General features: G+C 40.5%; 1 pseudogene; it reads left to right on the top strand.

The window, feature by feature from the left end:
* Window positions 1–5025: 5025 nt before the first annotated feature.
* On the top strand, window positions 5026–5144 carry LOC112485415 (annotated as a pseudogene).
* The last annotated feature ends 213 nt before the right edge of the window (window positions 5145–5357 follow it).

Genomic DNA, 5357 nt, shown 5'->3' with positions numbered 1-5357 from the left:
CTTTCCAATCTTTCCAATCTCTCCAATCTTTCCAACCTCGTCCTGGCTGGTCTCCTAAAAGGGCAGATGTGAATGCATATTTGAGAAGACATATTTTGCTTTGTTGCCTGAGGAGCACAGAAGTCCAGCCTGCTAAGAAAGACAGCAAAATACACATGCAGGGTCCACGAAGGAGAAAAATTTCCTAGTGCAATTGAGTCTTTGGTTCCAGTTCATTAGTGAGCTTTGGCTGCATCTCCGCCCTTAGGTTCTATGCGTCATCTTTGAATCCTGATAACAAATTTCCCTCTGATTTAAGCTGATTCTATGCTATTTTCCTACTTGTAACCAAAAGTATTATTACTAAATGTAGAAATTATACTGATTCTGTGAATGATTGAGATTTTGGTCGCCTATAGCTAGTTCTCAAGGAAATTTAGTCACATATGTTGTTCTCTGTAACCCCTGCATCTAGACCTGAGTTCTTCTTTCTGAAGACACCTGACATAGGCTAGGATGAAACAACTCACGATCCCTTTTGCTTGTTGTTGAAACAGAAGGGAAACAACGCAAAAGTAAAATCAAACCTAAGTTATGATGAATTTATTTGAAGTTTAATTTATCTGAATTATTCTGTCAGTTTGGAAAAAAATGAATTAGGTGGTGGGGGCAAAATATGATTTCTTCTCGGATGATCTCAGAAGCCCAGGCTTTGAGTCTTCCAGCTGGGGACATGGTGGGCAGATAATTCCTACTGGGCCCTGTCTCAATTTTGGATCCACAGAAACCAGTCTACTAAATGTGTATTTTGTTTTAAGTCATCATGTGTCATGTATCAGATTGGTTCATTAAACAAGAAGATAAGCAAATGTGTCAAAGAATCAGCTTCTGTCTAGAGGAATTGGCAAATATTTTGCAAATAAAGAATTTTGTTTGATGAAGTCACAAGAGTACTCTCAATGGTGCTGTTTGCTTATATACATTATAAATCGAATTCTTTCGCATTTTGTTTTCAGTAGAAGGAAATCCAGAGTGGACTTTTGAGGAGACCTACTTCCTTAGTTCTGTTAATTATTCCCATTTTGGAAATCATATATTATTACGTAAATCTTCACTCAGGCCTGATAGCAAAATGGTTACAGTTCCCCACCACCTCTGCCTTCCTCATAGCTGATAGTATCCGATAGTCTGTCATCATTCCTAGATATCGTGATTCTGACACATTCATGTGCGCCTCAGTCGCTCTAGGCCAGATTCTAGTTATAAATCTCACTAATAGACTTGCATACCTCTTGGAAACCATATTTGCTCAGTATAGTGTAGCTTACCATGTTTAAACGCCGGTGGTCCTTTTCACATACCATGGGAGATGCTGCAGGGAAAGCATGCTCAGGGCTGACCCTTGAATGGTGTGATCCTTAGACAGGAAGCCTTCCTGAGGAGGGGAGGTGAGAAAATAGGAATAGAGGAGTCCAGCAAGAAGTTTCCAGGTGGTGGGGGCAAAATATGATTTCTTCTCGGATGATCTCAGAAGCCCAGGCTTTGAGTCTTCCAGCTGGGGACATGGTGGGCAGATAATTCCTACTGGGCCCTGTCTCAATTTTGGATCCACAGAAACCAGTCTACTAAATGTGTATTTTGTTTTAAGTCATTAATATATAAGTGGAGCTATGTGACTTCTGAGGATAGTCACACAAAGGACAGCTGCTTCCTAGGTCTCTCAGGTGATTGTAGCCCTGCTAACATCTTGACTACAACCTCATGAGAGACCCTGAGTCAGAAACACCCAGCTAACCTGCTCCTGGAGAAACTGTGAAAGGTTAATAAAATTTATTGTTGTTTTTAAGCCTCTTAAGTTTTGGGGTAATTTGTAATGCAGCAGTGGATAAGTCACATATCATTCTATGAAAATTGCAAACTCTGCTTTTAGTTGTCCTCTTAGCATCCACCAACAACTAACATACTATGAGTTTTCTTTATTTATTTTCGTCTTCTCCACGAGAATCTAAGATGCATGGTTTTTAAATCTGTTGTAGTCATTGTCGTAAACCCGTTCCTAGAATAGAATCTGGTATATAAGGGACAATAAGTTTGTGTTGAATAAATGAATGGCAACAACAGCAAAGACTCAGTCCTTTCTCTCCCTTTTTCTTTAAGAATCCCATGATTAGAGTTCTGGCAGGATTTTTTTTTTCCCCAACAGGGCTAGGAGAATATACCTGCTTTTTTGGTCTTTCCTGTTCAAACTATATTTATATCACCTCTTCATTTACTCAATGGCATTTATTTGTTTATTCTCTGATTAACTGATTCCACATTTTGTGTAGGTAACTAAAAGGACCTCACCCCAGAAACTGGATGACCTTCTTTTGTCATTATGAGAAAGTACCAACTATATTCCCTGTGCTGTGCTTTACCCTAAACTCCAGTGGGTATAACTGTGAGAGTAACTAGAAGGGATTAGTGGAAGATGAGATTCCTTTGGAGAAGTGGCCACTAACCCAAAAGAGAGCTGCCTCTTTCCCACTAAAATTGTGATATTCTTTTCTCTGCCTTACTGACCTCCTCTTCTCTGAAAAGAGTCCTTGTGAGCCGAAGAAAAGCCTGACTGCTTTCACTTCAATTCATCACACAAGACTCCAATCTTATAGCCCTACTCTCTTCCCTCTTCTTCCTCCAATGTATTCACACCTACTTTTAGCCCCAATATGACAAGTTCCCTCCAGCAACAACCCTTCCTCCTTCTGTGTCATGGGCTCTGAGTGGAAGATTTTTACTTCTTAATTTAAAAAAAAAATTTAAATTTATTTTAATTAGTTTCAAGTATACAGTACATTGGTTAGACATCTATATAGTTCGTAAAACCATCCCCCCAATTTGCTCCCTCCCTCCCTTGACCCTTCACCTAGCCAATGTATTATTGCGAACTGCATTCCCTATGCGGTGCTTCCTATCCCTGTGACCATCCATCAGCTACTAATTTGTACTTCTTTAACCTTTCACCTTATTCTCCCAGCCCCCCAAACCCCTCTGTCCATCACCAAATTGTCCACTATATTTCTGAGTCTGTTTTTGATTAATTTGTTCTTTTTATTCCTTAAATTCCATATATAAGTGAAATCGTACAGTGTTTATCGTTCTCTGTCTGACTTAAATGCCTTCTAGGTTCATGCTTGGTGGTGATACATTCCTTTAGTTTACTTTTGTCTGGGAAGCTCTTTATCTGTCCTTTAACTCTAAATGATAGCTTTGCTGGATAAACTATTCTTGGTTGTAGATCCTGGGTCTTCATTCTTTCGATTATTTTGTGCCAAGCCCTTCTGTATTGCATAGTCTCTCTTGAGAAATCAGCTGCCAGTCATGTGGGTGTTCCCTTATATGTAATTATTTGTTTTTCTCTTGCTGCTTTTAATTTTTTTTCTTTGTATTTAACCTTTGGCATTTTAATTATGATATATCTTGGCACGGGCCTCTTTGAATCCCTGAGTTTTGGAATCCTCTGAGTTTCCTGGAGTTTTATGTTCATTTTCTTTGCCAGGTTAGGAAAGTTTTCTATCATTATTTCTTCAAATGGCTATTCAACGTCTTGATTTTCTTCACTTAAGCCTATCAGATGAATATTTGGAGCCTTAATAGTGTTCCATATCCTCCTTAAATCATCTTTATAGTCTTGGCCTCTTTTTTTTTGTCATTCTGTTTGAGTGTCCTGATTGGCTTTCCTGTCCTCTAGATAGGGCATGTGATCCTCTTCTTTATTCACTTTGTTTATTGCTTTGTTTATTCCATTTAATATACTTCTCATCTCAGATAATGTGTTCTTCATTTCAGACTGGTTCCCTTTTATAATTTCCATTTCCAATTTTTGTGTTTTTTATCTCTTTGTTGAAGTTCTCTAAACTTCCCAAAAATTCATTAAACATCTTTATAACCAGTGTTTTGAACTCTGCATCTGTTAGATTACTAGACTCCATAATATCTGGATCTCTGTTCTGTTCTCTCATATGGTTTCTACTTCTTTGTCTTCCCATTCTGGCTGTCTTTCCATGTCTGTTTCTTAGCAAAGCTCCAAAGTCTCCTGGTCTTATTAGTGTGGATTTGTGAAGTAGGTGTCTGTCCAGTGGCACAGTCCTAAGAGGGATTCAGCTGCAGGCCAAATTTATCCCAAGCCTCTGCCCCTTTGGAGCCACCTGTTAAGATTCAGCAAGCAATGTACAGATGCTGTGCTTATAGTTGCCTCAAAAGGCCACACCAGAAACCGAGGCTAACTGCCTTCAGTGTGAATCTAGGTGTTGCTCAGCAAAGAGCACCTGACTTGCCGAGGATACACCTAGATGTGGCTTGGGTAGGGCTGCGAGTTGGGGGAGGAGGGGTTTCAGGGACTCCTCTCTGTGGAGTGACCTCTGTTATCCAGTTTGATGACATCAGACATCACGGCTATGGCGGCACTGTGTTTGCGCACTGGGGAGGACTCAACGAGGAACAATGGATCCTGCCAGCACTTCAGTACAGAGGAGTCTCACCTTGGCCCTCACTCCAACAATGTCCCCCTGTAAGTCCCTGGTATCCTGTGTGCAGCCAAACTGGCACTGGTGCTCAGAGCGAGCAGGTCCTTCACCGTGAAATCTGCTTGCCAACGCAGCCCTTTAAGAGGCTTTTGCCGCCGTTGCTGCCTCCATTTCATTCAGCCCCTCAAGACGGCAGCCACACGTCCTCGTCCCATCCTACCTTCTGTCATTGCAGGGTGATTTCTTTTATTTCTCCCTATTTGTATGGCTTGTTCATCTACATCCCAGGTGATTTTTCCTTGCTTGCTGCTCCTTGTTTCTGTCACAACTTTGATTTGGTCACCAGAGGGATGAATTAGAGTGTCTATCATTTACACCATTTTTTTCGGTCTCTGCCTCTGAGTGGAGGTTTTTTAAGGCTGAATTACTTAGTTTTCTCTCCTAAATCTCAGACATTTCCTCCCAGTTTAATAAGATTTTGAACATGAAACCAAATATGCACATTTAGACCATATTTTTCATTTACTGAAAATAACATTTAGTCTACGGCCATGCCGCCCTGAACGCGCCCGATCCCATCTGGTCTCAGAAGCTAAGCAGGGTCAGGCCTGGTTAGTACTTGGATGGGAGACAACCTAGGAAGACCAGGTGCCGTAGGCATAAAAAATTTTAAAAAAAAGAAAATAAGAAAATAACATTTAGAATATAAAAGCATACAAAAGCCAGTGAAAACAGAATAATGTGTTACTATCATATATGCAAGGGCTAAAGCAAATACACAGGAATTCACAGAAATCTTTACTGCGGAACAGAGGCATGTGGTTTCACCACTAGGCGGGAATCTTAGGGAGAGACTTCATTCCTGAACCTCTG

This window comes from Pteropus alecto, unplaced genomic scaffold, assembly GCF_000325575.1.
Source record: "Pteropus alecto unplaced genomic scaffold, ASM32557v1 scaffold138, whole genome shotgun sequence".
Classification (NCBI taxonomy): Eukaryota; Metazoa; Chordata; class Mammalia; order Chiroptera; family Pteropodidae; genus Pteropus; species Pteropus alecto.
This window is presented reverse-complemented; position numbering and strand designations above follow the sequence as displayed.